General features: G+C 40.7%; 1 protein-coding gene across 1 annotated transcript in view; it reads right to left on the bottom strand.

Moving 5' to 3' along the window:
* Positions 1 to 15,721, bottom strand: part of FBXW8 (F-box and WD repeat domain containing 8) — a 120,357-nt gene that overhangs the window by 41,103 nt on the left and 63,533 nt on the right. The gene's annotated exons all lie outside the window — the stretch shown is intronic.

The raw sequence follows: 15,721 nt of genomic DNA, 5'->3' as shown, positions 1-15,721 counted from the left end.
TACAAAGAAAACTAAAAGGTGTAGAAGTTTGCATCACATATAACAAAGGGCCAATTTCCTTAATAAAGAGCTGCTAAGATTCAATAAGGAAGAAAAGCAATTAAGTGAGCAAAGGGGGCGCCTGGGTGGCTCAGTTGGTTAAGCAACTGCCTTCGGCTCAGGTCATGATCCTGCAGTCCCGGGATCGAGTCCCGCATTGGGCTCCCTGCTTGGCAGGGAGTCTGCTTCTCCCTCTGACCCTCCTCTCTCTCATGTTCTCTGTCTCTCATTCTCTCTCTCGCAAATAAATAAATAAAATCTTAAAAAAAAAAAAAAAAAGTGAGCAAAGGACAGGAGCATCCTGGTCACAGAAAAAAGAAATATGACTGACATATAAACCTAAGAAAAATGCAAAAATTCACTCACAATTAGAAAAATACAAATAAAAATGATCATAGAGTATTATTTTTCATCAATCAAATTGACAAATATGAAACATTTCATAAAATATTTTGTTGTTGAGGATATGGGGAAATAGGCTCTAAAATTGTTGCTGGGGATGTAAACTAATTCACCCAACTTTGGAGGCAATTTGATATTTACCAAATTACAAATGTATTTAGAACAGTCATTGTAATGTTTTTAATTATGCCAAAAGATTAGAAGCTATCTAAATGCCCACCACAGTATGGAATTTAAATAAAATGACAAGGCTGAGTCAGCCTTATATATAAGCTGTATGAAATGATCAACAAAATATATTACTAAATGAAAACAGTAAAGGACAGAATAGTGGTATAGTATGCTATTTTTGTGTTTTAAAAATTTACACACATATTCATTTATGAGGACTATCCTGTGTATGGAAGGATACACAAGAAACTTTATTAACACTGGCCTTGAAGGAAAGAAACCAAAAAGAAGAGTAGGAGGGCATTTTACTGTATATCATTTGTATATTCTGAAGATTTTCCCCAAAATTATTTTTACCAAAAATATAAATTTTAGAAAATGTTTTTATGAGAGAGACTTAAAAAGAATGGGAGGACATATATCAATTGCTGAATGTTTTTTAAGATTTTATTTATTTTAGAGAGGAGAGAGAGAGAGAGAGAGCATGTACGCACACCTGCGAGCAGGGGGAGAGATTGAGAGAATCTCAAGCAGACTCCCCGTTGAGCGCAGAGCCCAACACTGAGCTACCCAGGCTCCCCATGAATATTTGTAACATATGGAAATTTTTAAAAAGATTTTATTTTTATTTGACAGAGAGAGAGCACAAGCAGGGGGAGCGGCAGGTAGAGAGAGAGGCAGAAGCAGGCTCCCTGAGGAGCAGGGAGCCCGATGTGGGGCTCGATCCCAGGAGCCTGGGATCATGACCTGAGGTAAAGGCAGATGCTTAACCGACTGAGCCACCCAGGCACCCCTAACATATGTAACTCTTAATTCATTCTCCTAATTGTCCATTCACACATTTCCCAGTATTATTGATACAACTGACATATAACATTGTATCAGTTTAAGTTGTGCAACATGATTTGACATATGCATTTATTATGAAATGATCAAAGTTCAGTTAACATCCATCACCTCGCATAGTTAACAAATTTTTTTTTATATTATGTTATGTTAGTCACCGTACAGTACATCGATAGTTTTTGATGTAGTGTTCCATGATTCATTGTTTGCGTCTAACACCCAGTGCTCCATGCAACACGTGCCCTCCTTAATACCCATCACCAGGCTCATCCATTCCCCCAACCCCCTCCCCTCTGAAACCCGGTTTGTTTCTTGGAGTCTATAGTCTCTCATGGTTCATCTCCCACTCTGATTTCCCCCCCTTCATTTTTCCCTTCCTTCCCCTAATATCCTCCTATTCCTTATGTTCCACAAATAAGTGAAACCATATAATTGACTTTCTCTGCTTGATTTATTTCATTTAGTATAATCTCCTCCAGTCCCATCCATGTGGATGCAAAAGTTGGGTATTCATCCTTTCTGATGGCTGAGTAATATTCCATTGTATACGTGGACCACATCTTCTTTTCCATTCGTCTGTTGAAGGGCATCTCGGCTCTTTCCACAGTTTGGCTATTGTGGACACCGCTGCTATGAACACTGGGGTGCATATGGCCCTTCTTTTCACTACATCTGTATCTCTGGGGTAAATACCCAGTAGTGCAATTGCTGGGTCATAGGGTAGCTCTATTTTTAATTTTTTTTAAGATTTTATTTATTTATTTATTTATTTGACACAGAGAGACCGTGAGAGAGGGAACACAAGCAGGGGGCGTGGGAGAGGGAGAAGCAGGCTTCCCACTGAGCAGGGAGCCCGATGTGGGGCTCGATCCCAGGACCCAGGGATCATGACCTGAGCCGAAGGCAGACGCTTAACGACTGAGCCACCCAGGCGGCCCTCTATTTTTAATTTTTTGAGGAACCTCCACACTGTTTTCCAAAGTGGCTGTACCAACTTCCATTCCCACCAACAGTGTAAGTAAGAGGGTTCCCCTTTCTCCACAACCTCTTCAACATTTGTTTCTTGCCTTGTCAATTTTTGCCATTCTAACTGGTATAAGATGGTATCTCAATGTGGTTTTGATTTAAATTTCCCTGATGGCTAATGATGATGAACATTTTTTTCATGTGTCTGTTAGCCATTAGACTTCTTTGGAGAAATGTCTGTTCATGTCTTCTGCCCATTTTTTGACTGGGTTATTTGTTTTTTGAGTGTTGAGTTTGAGAAGTTCTTTATAGATCTTGGATATCAGCCCTTTGTCTGTAGTGTCATTTGTAAATATCTTTTCCCATTCTGTGGGTTGCCTCTTTATTTTGTTGACTGTTTCCTTTGCTGTGCAGAGGCTTATCTTGATGAAGTCCCAACAAATTTCTCTTATGAGAACTTTTAAGATCTCAGCAACTTTCAAACATACAATACAGTATTAATGATAGTCATCATGTTGTATATTAGATCCCCAGAGCTTACTTATAACTGGAAGTTTGTACACCTTTTGACCACCTTTACCCATTTCCCCTACCTCCACCCCAGGAATCACAAATCTGTTCTGAGTTTGTTTTTTAGATTTCATGAGTGAGATGATACACTATTTGTTTTTGCTCTGAGTTATTTCACTTAGCATAATGCCCTCAGGGTTCACCCATACTGTTGCAAATAGCAGGATTTCCTTTTTTACGGCTGAATAGTATTCCATTGTAGATAAATACCAAATTTTCTTTATCCATCTGTCAATAGACATGTAGGTTGTTCCCATGTCTCTGCTACTCTGAATAATGCTGCAGTGCACATGGCGGTATAGACAGCTCTTTGGGATAGTGATTTCATTTCCTCTGGACAAATACCCAGAAGTGGAACTGCTAGCTCATCTGGTGGTTATTTTTTTGAGGAACCTCCATGTTGCTTCCCACAATGGCTGCACCAATTTCCATTCCCACCAGCAGGGCATCAGGGATCCTTTCTCTCCACATTCTCACCAGCATTTGTCATCACTTGTCTTTGATGACAGCCACTCTTAACAGGTGTGAGACATCGTGCAATTACTGAGCATGTTATAGACAGGGCACTGCTCTAGATGCCAGCCAGATCTGAAAACTGCCATTAGCCTACACTCTACGAGGTTCTTGCACTTCATCCTTCCGCATACCACCCTCTTCCAGCCACGGGGAGCAGGGGTGCTTTCTTTCACATCGTTGTAAAACATGAGCTTGACTACCCCACGCTTGTTAAAAACCTTGATTTCTACCTATACACCCTTCTCTCCAGCTCCCTGAATGCTGCTACCCAGATGAATTCCTCTTACACACACTGGCCACGTCTCCACCTCCCTCAAATGGTCTAGAGTGGTGATATCCAAGTGTGGTGCCCCCAGGCCAGTAGCAGCAGCTGCGGCGTCATGGGGGAGGGGGTGCTTATTAGAAATGCAGACTTGGGGCAACAGAAACTCTGGGGATATGCGCTCAAGCCTGAGCACCAGTCATCTTCAGGAACTTACACTTTTCTATCAGAAATATAAACTTTTAGGGTGCCTGGGAGGCTCAAATGGTTAAGCATCTGCCTTCGGCTCAGGTCATGATCCCAGGGTCCTGGGCTTAGGCTCCACATGGGGCTCCCTGCTCAGCAGGGAGTCTGCTTCTCCCTCTGCCTTTCCCCTGGCTTGTGCTCTCTCTCTCTCAAATAAATAAAATCTTTTTTTTTTTTAAAGAAAGAAATATAAACCTTTGGGGTGCCTGGGTGGCTCAGTCAGTTAAGCATCTGACTTGATTTCGGCTCAGGTCATGATATCAGGGTTGGGAGATCGAGCCCGTGTTGGGCTCCATGCTCAGTGGGGAATCTGCTTAAGATTCTCTCTCCCTCTGCCCCTTCTCACACTCACGCTCTAAAATAAATAAATCTTAAAAAAAAAGAATTATAAACTTTTCTGTTTTCTGTATTTGGGATGCCATTTATTCTTTTCTCGCTAAAAAAATCTTTTTATCATTCCTACCCACTTCTTTCCCCTCAAAGATTTACCCTAGAAAATATTGACTGTCTGCATCATGCTGGATAATGTCCTGCTCCAATTCCCACTAATTTTTCAAACTTCACCAAGAAACGATTGTACGAATATAACACAATCTGTGCTTATTTGAGTTCAAATCCAGCTCTACCACTTGCTAGCTGACGGCCTTGGGCAAGTTACTTGAAGCTGTGAGCCTGTCTCCTCATCTGTAAAACTGAAGAGAACACTACCTACTACACAGGACTGTCACACAGATGAAAGGAGAAAAACCACGCAAAAGGCTGGAGATAGACCAACGAGTTTTACCAATTTTTTTTTTAAAGATTTTATTTATTTGACAGAGAAAGGCACAGCGAGAGAGGGAACACAAGCAGGGGGAGCGGGAGAGAGAGAAGCAGGCTTCCCGTGGAGCAGGGAGCCTGATGTGGGGCTGGATCCCAGGACCCTGGGATTATGACCTGAGCCGAAGGCAGACGATTAACCGACTGAGCCACCCAGGCGCCCCTTACCTTTTATTTTTATGTGTCCTATTGGGCCTGCCATGTTGTTAAGTATATTTAATCTATTAATAACGCAAATTTCCTCTGTTGGTCATCCAAAAATCCAGTCCTAGTTCCCATAACTTCCTATTACCTAAAACAGATAAAGCTTTTTCACTTTTCTTCTCTTTGCAGTCCATCTTCCCATCTTTCTTGTTTCTTGCCTTGTACTTTGTCTGTAAATGGCACATGCTTTGAACTTAGGATCTTACGATAAAGCATCATTCAGCACTAGATAAATACAGGCAGAAGAAAATACATGTGGGCTGCTTTGCAAGATTTTTGAACTGCCAGTAGGCTAAGTAGGTGATTCCAAACAAAAGCAGAGCTTTCTTCAAGTTAAATGTTGCTTCAGACATAAAACAGTGTTCTTTTCTAAGAATTGTGATAAACTCAGGGGATAAGCAGATCACAAAAGGCTCCACAACACATTCCCCTGGCGAATATTTTGGCAAACTCTTTCCACTCTGACTCAGAAGAAACAGATATGCTGCAGAAAATGCCACTGGCTCTACCCATTAAATAGAGAGGCATATTCCAAGATGTGCCTCCTCCAAATACTTCTGCATTACCTTTGTTTGCATTTGTTCAGAGACATCAGAGTAAACAGGAATGAGAAATAAATATTGTAATTTGCATAGAGCTTTCGAGTATTCAGACGCTTTCATTTATCTCGTCTCACTGAATGCTCACTTCCATTTTGGAAGGAGCATCATTATCTTCATTTTACAAAAGAGAGCAGAAGCTCTGAGTGGTTAAACAACTGGTCCAGAGCCACTTGGTATGTGATGAGGCTGGGCTGGGATTTAGCTGGGAAAATGCAGGATGTGCGGCTGCATCTACAGTGCATAAAATAACTATGAGCTCCATGAGGAAATGACATAGGCTTGCCTAGATTCTGCCAAATGTGGAAGTTTCTCAACCATAGCTCACTCCAAGCACACATGGAGTTTATCTTTAAGCACATTTTTCATTATTAATCAACTACTCGGTTTTGTTGGCATCATTATTCCAACAGAACCATATGCAATAAGATAGCCTTTGCTGCAAGGTTGAGTTTCACAGAGCTATCCTAAGAAGGATCTTTCCGGAAAACATATTCTAGGTTTCCCTCAATTCAGTGGCCACATTCTTTTCTGAACACATACAGTGTCAACATCTGTGTCAATTCTACTTCCTTCAACTACGAGGTGTAAAACTCCGTTAGACCGTCAATGGTCAACGGCACAGTCCTCTGAGACCACTTTTAGACGCATGAACATTTAGGGTTGTTATGTCCTCTGGATGAATTGACCCTTTGTTGCATGAAATGTCCCTTTTTAGCCATGGTTCCATTCTTTGCTCTGAGATCCACTTTGTCTGGCATGGATACAGGCACTCCAGCTTTCTTCTGATCAGTGTTATTAGCACAGTATATATTTTTCTGTCCTTTCTCTTTGCCATGTGTCTTCATATATGAAATGAGTTTCTTGTAGACAGCATATAGTTGGTCTTGCTTTTGGCTGGAGTGTTTAGACTATTTACCTTTAATGTGGCTATGGGCAGGAATGGGTTTGACCTACCATTTTGGTATTTATCCCTCTTGTTCTTTGCTCCCATTTTCTCTTTTATTGCCTTCTTTTAGACTGAGTATTTGGATTAACTGAGTATGTGTTTATTCCATTTTAATTCCCTTGTTGGCTCATTAGCCAAAACTCTGCTGTGTTATTTTAGTGGTCGCTTTAGGATTTGAGCATTCATCTTTAACTTACCAGTCTAGCTCCCAGTGATATTGGCACACTTCACGTGAAGTATGAGAGCTTCCCGCAATGCACTTCCTGCCCACCAGCCTCTGTGCTGTTGTCATACTTTTTATTTTTATGTATGTTACGAAGCCCATATACATTGTTATTACTTTTGCATAAGCAGGCAATTATCTTTAAAAGAGACTTAAATAGTAAGAAAAAAAAAAAAAAAGCCCCGTATATTTACCCATGTAATTACCGCCTCTAGTGCTCTTCCATTATCACTTTTAACATTAAATCCTGCCGCTTTTACAAGATTTGCAATTTCACTTTGCAACTGTGTTGCTGGACACTTGATCCAAAAACACATGGGCAAGGTGGGCGGGAACAGATACAGCAGCAAACAGGGAGTGATGTTGGAGTGGAAGTTGATTTTATAAATGGCTACTTTTACAACCTCCAAACGGCAGGGACTTGAACAGTGAATACCGGAATTATAAGAATGCCATATAATATTGTAGGTGATTATCACCCCTGTTAACCAACATTTAGCCCAAAGGGAATTGATGCAACAACACATTCCACAAGTGTTGGCTAAGCCCCTGCTTTAGGCCAGCCCCTATTCTAGGCCCCAGGGAAACTAAGCAAACAAGACCAAATAAAGCAAGAAAGTCACCGACTGCATGGAGCAAACATTCTCATGGCATCTACCAAGCATCTTGTTTGGGGGCAAATAGGAAGGTTCTAAGTAGAGAACTCTTCTCTAAGTAGAGAAAAGGTTCCCTATTCTCACAAAACCCACATTTGAGAGAAACAAACACAAAGCCCATAATACAAAGTGCAACGGGAAAATGGATAAGCTTAACTTTTTGTCATGTTGTCACATTATTTTAATATCCCCAAAGAAGGGGCAGCTCATTTTTCCAGACATTTCCAGTTGACCTGGGTGCACAACCATTACACGACATTAAGGAATAAGTAGTCAATGCCTGTCAGAGCCAAATATATTCACTTGTCAAATAGGTGGTAATTTTTAAAAATCTGATATAAATTCACTTGAACAGCCAAGTATTATATTGCAGAAACAGCAATGATAGGGATTTGGCTCTTGATATTGTGTGGACTTCTGAAGTGGCAGGACTGTGTCCTTTTTCTCCCTTATTCCCGGTGTCAGTGAATTCAGAGCATCACTGATGATGCGGCTGATGAAAGTGGCTGTCAATAAAGGTTTGCTGAACATTGGTCTTAGGTTTTAGCGAGGGACATTTGGTTCTAAGAAACAGAAATCCATTGAAACTCGTTTAAATACCTAAGGGAAACCAACTGAACAGGAAAGGGGCTATTTCAGGGAACCCAAGGGCAAGGAGGGGAGCTGGAGGACTATAAGGAATCTGCACCAGGGACTAGGAAGACATTCAGAACCAGGGAGGTGTATGTCTTTTGTGTGCACCACAGACCTTGCCTCCAGTTCTCTCTGCAACTGTTTTCATTCTTTCCTTTCTCCCCACAAGCCAGCTTTAGTTCCTCCCTACTCTGTGGGGTCTTCTACTCCAAGCACACAATCAATACTAAAAGTGTGAGGCCCAAATGGCTCATCCCAGTCCATGAATTAGCTGCCCCCAAAACCTACGGTCCCCATCCCTGTCCAACCGAGGCCAGAGACGAACTCAAATACTATGAACATGCCCACCCCTACAGAGGCTAAGGAGGTTCACTGGAGTAAGGAAAAACCCCAAAAAGCACCTACTACATTTATCCTTCAAGTTAGGCCAAGGTAAAACAAAAGGTCTTAGCAAATGTAAAGGGAGGTTCTGCGTAGTTCCTCAGTAGTGACTTAAAAAGCAGGTCATTGCTATCATTTCCTGAACAAGGCATAATCCCTAAGAATCAGAGCTTATAGCCCCCATTTGCCCCACACCAGGAAAACTAAAAGGAGAGCAGGTGTCTTTCTTTCTCCCTGACAAGACCTCAATAGCTGGATAAAAGATGTTTAACTCTGAGGTAGTGCTGGGCTCCCAACAATACGGCTTCATTCATGAAAAATATGAAAAGGATGCAGACAAAAGAAGAAAAAGTGTCTCTCAAAAAGTCTGGAAGAGCACAATGAGTGAGGGCTACCAGCCCAATCAAGGAGACAGGAGTGGGGCTCAGCAGTCCCACCTGCTCGATGGGCTCAGCACCCTCCACCTTGACAAGCAGCAGCAGGGCTGAAGGAACTCCGGGTTCATCTAGACTAGGAACAGTCGTTAACAATGACATGAGTAACGACAGCCAGTCTTCTGAGGAGACATAAAGCCCGTTCAGCAGCTGTGGACGGGCACCCATGCCAATTTGCAACATGCCCCTCCCACCTCCCAGAGGAGGCCAGCCAGAGTGTGGTAATGAAACTGCACATGGTGGAAATGGGATCTAAATGAGTTTAAACTGATTTATGTTAGCTTTTGTAAAGATTACTCGATACCGGGAAAGTGCTACCACTGTGAAATAATGTCGACAATCCTTAAGACCTCTGCCTAATGGTACTTGCACAGAATATTTATATTCCTTGTCTTGGGAACAAGGACCATAATGGATACCATTTTTGTTTTATTAGGGATGCATATTTAAATTAATCTGCTATTTGCCTAAACAATTAGCTGCTTCTGTTTGTGTGCACAAAGCCAAAATTGCAATTAGGCTTCCATCAAAAAGATAAGTCCCAACTAAAACTGTCTCGGTGGAGTCATAAGAGCTCAGGGCAGAACTTTCCAAAATTACTTTTTAGCATAATGGTAATTATGTTAATTGCCTGAAAGGTAAATAACTGCTGAACTGGTTTTGGGGAGAAGAAAAAAATCACCACCACACACACTGGCACCGCCCCTCCCCTTTGATCTTTTTCACATGCCATAAAATTTAAAACAGGTTAAGTTTCCAAAGTCACAGACTGGTCACCTCTTGTGGTCTTTAGTGCTTCCTTGATTAGAGCTTATTTTAGCCATGAGCTCCCATCCTCTTGAGCTTGCACAATAAACACCTGAGGCTTGGGTCAGCTTCTTACCACAGCAGTGTCCCCTTATCTGGGGGGGATATGTTCCGAGACCCCTAGGAGATGTTGGACCATGGATAGTTCCAAACCCACTATGTACTATGTTTTTTCCTTTACATACATACCTCTGATAAAATTTATAAGAAAAAAAAAAAGCATAGGAAGAGATCGATACTAAAATAGAACAATTATAACAACGTGCTGTGACAAGTTATGTGAATGTGGTCTAACACATCTTCCTGTACTGAACTCAACCCTCTTCTTGCGATGGTGTGAGATGATAAATAACATGCCTATGTGAGGAGATGGAGTGAGGTTAGGATGTTGTGATGGAGCGCTAGGCTACTCTTGACCTGCTGACAAGTCAGGAGGAGGATCACCTGCTTCCAGACCACCATGGACCGTGGGTAACTGAAGCTGCCGAAGGTGAAATCGCAGACAAGGGGGCACTATTGTAGGCAAGCAGGCAGGATCACTTACCTGCCGTTCAGAGATAGTGAATGAAACTATAGAAACAGCTGGGAACTTCAATTTCCACCACATAAACACTTGCCTATAAATAAACAGGAGTCAAGAGAGATTCCTCAACAAGAGAAAAAGAATTTTAACAAAGATTTAAGATCTACCCATTGCATTCACTAAATGTGTACTTCCTCATTCATTAAGTCCATACAACATCACTATGAAATGTAGGCCAGAGATGTAAAGGTGGCATTAGGTCTGAAAGGACAAAGCAACTTCTGCTTTTATGGAAGAGGTGGCCGGGGGGCGGGGACAATATTAGCGCAAACAAGGGTCACGATGAGGGGCTAAATTACGGAAGGTCTTGAAAAAGAAAAAGCATCTACCATGCATGTCCATCCTCAATACTGCAGCTGAGCACTTTAAAGCTGAACTCTGCTGCTTAAGGAGAAAAACACTAAATGTGAAGCATTCCGGAAGCTGTACTTTAGATTGACAAGAGCATCTGAATGGGCTCCTGAACCTATAAAGTGGTTAGGCAGAAGCAAATCAGCAACCAGACAGGAGATCACTGAAGCAGACACTGAGTCAAGAAGCAAGCAAGCTGAATATATTTAGTAGTTTCAAGGTCAAAGCAGAGGAAAAACATTTTAAAAATAAAAAAATGAAGAGAGACAGTAAATTGAAAAGGAGTCAAATAACATATTGTAAGATGAGGACAATGTCTTACATTCTATTTAGTTTGTTAGTTAGTTTCTATTTAGAAGACTAAATAGAAGAATTTACAGTTAACAAACTCAAAGGAAAAACAGGTTGATGGGGAAGCATCTGGACCAGCTCTTCTACCAGGGGAAGTGCCAAGAAGGCAGAGGATGTGAAAGAGACATCACTCTGCGTGCAGCCAATTTTTTCCTACAATAGAACTGAGCAACATAAACATAATATAGAATATATCTTGGAAGAGTCTATCAGACACTGGTAGTAGGTGATGCCTCTAGAGAAGAGATTGTGGTACTGGGGGATTCAGAGGCCAGGTGGTGGTAGGTAGAGAAAGAACACTTATGCTTTACCACACATCCTTCAGTACAATTTGAATGTGTAATACTATATCAAACATTTTATTATAATATGCATATACCTCTTTGTAGATATTAATATGATTAGTGACAAGATTTTTACTTTTTCCAATCACAACCCACATAATTTTATAATCAATAATTAACTCTGGTATACAAACTCTACTGCTGACTCAATGATGGGTTAAGGTGAATTAGACTCCAAAGGAGTAACATCACCACCACTTCCCTGTCCAGACAGGTGCATGAGAGCCCAGAACAGGGTCTAGGCCAAGAGTGGTATTCGTTAAGTCTTAGCCTCCTTGTTCTTTTTAAAAATACTATTTGTTACTAAAAGGAAAATATGTCTATCTTCAAAAATAGTTCCACTTACTGAATGATAGAACTACATAATATTTAGAAACGTGTAATTACAATAATACTGATGACTACTGAAGCTGAGGGATGGGTATATGGGGATTCATCACACTGTTCTCTCCAATTTTGTGTATTTTGAATTTTCCATAATAAAAGGATTTTTAAAAATAATTTGAAAAGCCATCACTAACAAAAGTAGAGATGCAGAACTTGTGTTTTACAAATGTTTTCAGTAGCTACACTGCAAGCTAAGTACAATTCTCAGAACAGAGTTACAATGAAAAATTCCAGCGATGATATTTTGCAACTTTTGGAGACCCCCATTCCAAATCCTCAAAATATCCTGAAGTCGTACTATCAATTAATTCCCTTGCAATAAAAGTATTAAATGGCTCAAATGGAAAGTAGAAAAAAATATATGTAAAGATTTAGATTATGGTACAACCACAGTCAGCTTTGAGTTACACCACACGAGGAGAAAAGGGAACAGCAGATGATCTCACATCTCACTTAGGCGTCAAACCCAAATGCAAATCTCCCGGAGTGGGTTGGGTTCTGCCAGGAGCGCCCTAATGTTTACCCTGGGGCTCTCCCTTTTCCTTCTGCGTTCCCTGGGGTGGGGCATTATAAAAGCCCAATACAGATTTCTCCTCTAACTCCAGACCCTCAGATCCACCTGCCTTTAAGACTAGCAGCCTTCAGACTTTGTTTACCCCCTAAAATTACTTTGGCAAACCAGATCTCCCTTTCATATATATATATATTTTTTTAAAGATTTTATTTGACAGAGACACAGCGAGAGAGGGAACACAAGCGGGGGGATTTGGAGAGGGAGAAGCAGACTCCCCGCAGAGCAGGGAGCCTGATGTGGGGCTCCATCCCAGGATTCTGGGATCATGACCTGAGCCGAAGGCAGACGCTTAACGACTGAGCCACCCAGGCATCCCTCCCTTTCATATCTTTTAAAAATTTTTTTAATTCAATTATTTGACATATAGTGTATTATTAATTTCAAAGGTAGAGTTTGGTGATCCATCCAGTCTTCTATAACACCAAGTGCTCATTACATTCCGTGCCCTCTGTAATGTCCATCACCCAGTTACCCCGTCCCCCCATCCCTTCCCCTCCAGCAACCCTCAGTTTGTTTCCTAGGATTAAGAGTCTGGGGACACCTGGGTGGCTCAGTCAGTTAAGCATCTGCCTTTGGCTCAGGTCATGATCCCAGGGTCCTGGGATCAAGTCCCGCATTGGGCTTCTTGCTCAGTGGGGAGCCTGCTTCTCACTCTGTCTGCTGCTTCCCCTGCTTGTACTCTGACAAATAAAAATCTTAAAAAACAAAAAACAAAAAACAGAGCCTCATGGTTTTTCTCCCTCTCTGATTTCATCTATTTTTCGCTCCCTTCCCTTATGCTCTTCTGTTTTGTTTCTTAAATTCCATACGAGTGAAATCATATGTCCCTTTCACATCTTACATATAAAACTGACAAAACTTGTTTATCATAAGTTTTAAGTAGTGGCCTAAAAAACTAATTTCTGGCATACTGCTAAATATAATAGCTACATCATTCTTTAAAAAGTATTCTTTGGAGGGGTGCCTGGGTGGCTCAGTTGTTAAGCGTCTGCCTTCAGCTCAGGTCATGGTCCCAGGGTCCTGGGATCGAGCCCCGCATCGGGCTCCCTGCTGGGCGGGAAGCCTGCTTCTCCCTCTCCCACTCCCCCTGCTTGTGTTCCCTCTCTCGCTGTGTCTCTCTCTGTCAAATAAATGAATAAAATCTTAAAAAAATAAAAAGCCTAACAAAAAAAAAGTATTCTTTGGAAATGAAATACCATTTCATACCATCATGCATTAAATAAAAGGGGGAGGAAAGAGCCCAAAGATAAATAGCAAGATACAGAAACAAAGTATGCTAAGAATCCCTAATTGTATAACCACCACCAGAAGAACAAGGACCCTAATCTCATCTAATTTAGTTTCCCAATCCAGCCAAACAGAAAAAGAACAGGCACATTTTTTTCCTGAATAATTACTTAACATATAAAAACATGGCATTAAATCACTATGAGAAAAAGAACCTAATCTTGTTTAATGATCTAACATTTTTTAAAATTTGAAATATTTCAGACTTATAAAAAAGCCCTACAAATTATACAAAAGAGTTACAGTATACCCTTCACCCAGCTTCCCCAAGTGTTAACATATTACATAACCACAGTAGCATGATGAAAGTCAGGAAATTAACATTGATGCAAGATGTTCAATCTACAGACCTTATTCCCATTTCACCAAATGGCCCACCAACATCCTCTTCCTGGTCCAGAATCCAATCCAGAATTCCATGTTGCATTTAATTGTCATGTCTCCTTCCTCTAATCTGAGACCATTCCTCAGTCTATCTTGTCCTCCCTGCCCCTGCCCCTTGAAAAGTACTGATCATGTATCTTGTAGATGATCTCTCAGTTGTCTGATGTTTAGTCATGTTTAAAATCAGGTTATGCATTTTTGGCAAAAATAGCACACATTGTTGTGCCTCCAGAAGTAATGTTGTGCCTTTTCCGTATATCAGGAGGTACATGTTGTCAATTTCTCATTACTGGTAATGGTAACTTTCACCACTTGGTTTAGGTGGTATAGTCAGGTTTCTCCATTATAAGGTTACTATTTTTCTCTTGTGAGGAAGTAACTTGAAATTATGCACATATCCTGTTTCTCATCATACCAACTTTAGCATCCATGGATGATTCTTGCCTGCAACAATTATCGCGGTGCTTGCCAAATGAATTTCTATTTTCATCACCCTTGTCCATATATAAATTCATTAATTGAAATGCTACTATAAGGAAGAGCGGTCTCTTCTCCCTTATTCAATTATTTATTTACATCAGCATGGGCTTGTAGATATTTACTTCTTTATTCTATAGGTTATAATCCATTACTATCATATTTTCTGCTCAACTTGTCCCTGATTTTGCTGTTGGGAAGGAACTCCAGTTTGGTTCCACTGTCCTATAAATAGAACTTCCCCCTTTCCTCTGCTATCCTTTTTTTTTTAACATCCTTACTTTCTGGCCCCACAAGATGTTCCAGACTCATCCTGTATTTGCCTCCCCTAGCACTGGTTCCTTTTACTGAAGAATTAATGATATTTAGAAACCAAGATATGGGCACTAGCTATATTTAATATTACTAGGACAGCACAACATACGCTTCCAACTCTTAGGAATTAGAATAACCTAGTCCAGGTCTTTGCATCAAAAGTCATATGCTCTTAAAAACATGGAGAAAAGCCTGCCATAGCCTTGGAATAAAGGGTTGGGGAAAGCTGCTTATCCAGGAATTTCTTTTTGTAATACTGCATGATCTTGGGTTAAGTCCTATATGGGAGCAGAGTTAAAAGCAAGGAGGAGGAACAATTCAGAATCCACATAGCTACTATATTTGGCCATGCCTAATGCCACTATGATCCCATATATACAATATCCACTACCACTATGATCCCATACTACAATATCCATTTTTGGATCTCTTTGAAAATAGGTCCAGATTTCTTCATGAAGGATTATTTTAGAATTAAAAATATAGAAAAAAAACTTCAGTCACTAAATGTGTTCCAGTGGCCATGGAGCAACCAGAGGAATTCTCTGTTCTTGATGATCATCCACTCAAATATAGAACTGAGCAGGAAAGCACTCTTGTCCTTCTACTCTAATACATCTCAGAGACCCTGCCCTTTCCTGATGAGCAAAAACCAACAAAACTTTGCAAGAATGGCACTAACTATATTGTAGAAAATATTAAAATAGTACTCTTTGGTTGTTTAAAAAATGTTTTATTGAGGTATAATCTACACACACACAAAAAACTTGTCTACTTTAAGTGTACAATTTGATGGGAACAGACAAATATATATGGTCCCGTAACCACCACCAGTCATAACAGAGTATTTCCATCCCAGCTTTACAGGCAGTCACCTTCCTTGGTCCCAGCCTCTGGCAAATACTCACTTGCTTTCTGTCCTAGTTTTGCTTCCTCTAGAATTCC

This window comes from Mirounga leonina, unplaced genomic scaffold (genome assembly GCF_011800145.1).
Source record: "Mirounga leonina isolate KUSES-001 unplaced genomic scaffold, KU_Mleo_1.0 Mir_171, whole genome shotgun sequence".
Classification (NCBI taxonomy): domain Eukaryota; kingdom Metazoa; phylum Chordata; class Mammalia; order Carnivora; family Phocidae; genus Mirounga; species Mirounga leonina.
The sequence above is the reverse complement of the archived record's forward strand: the minus strand, read 5'-3'. Positions and strand labels throughout refer to the sequence as shown.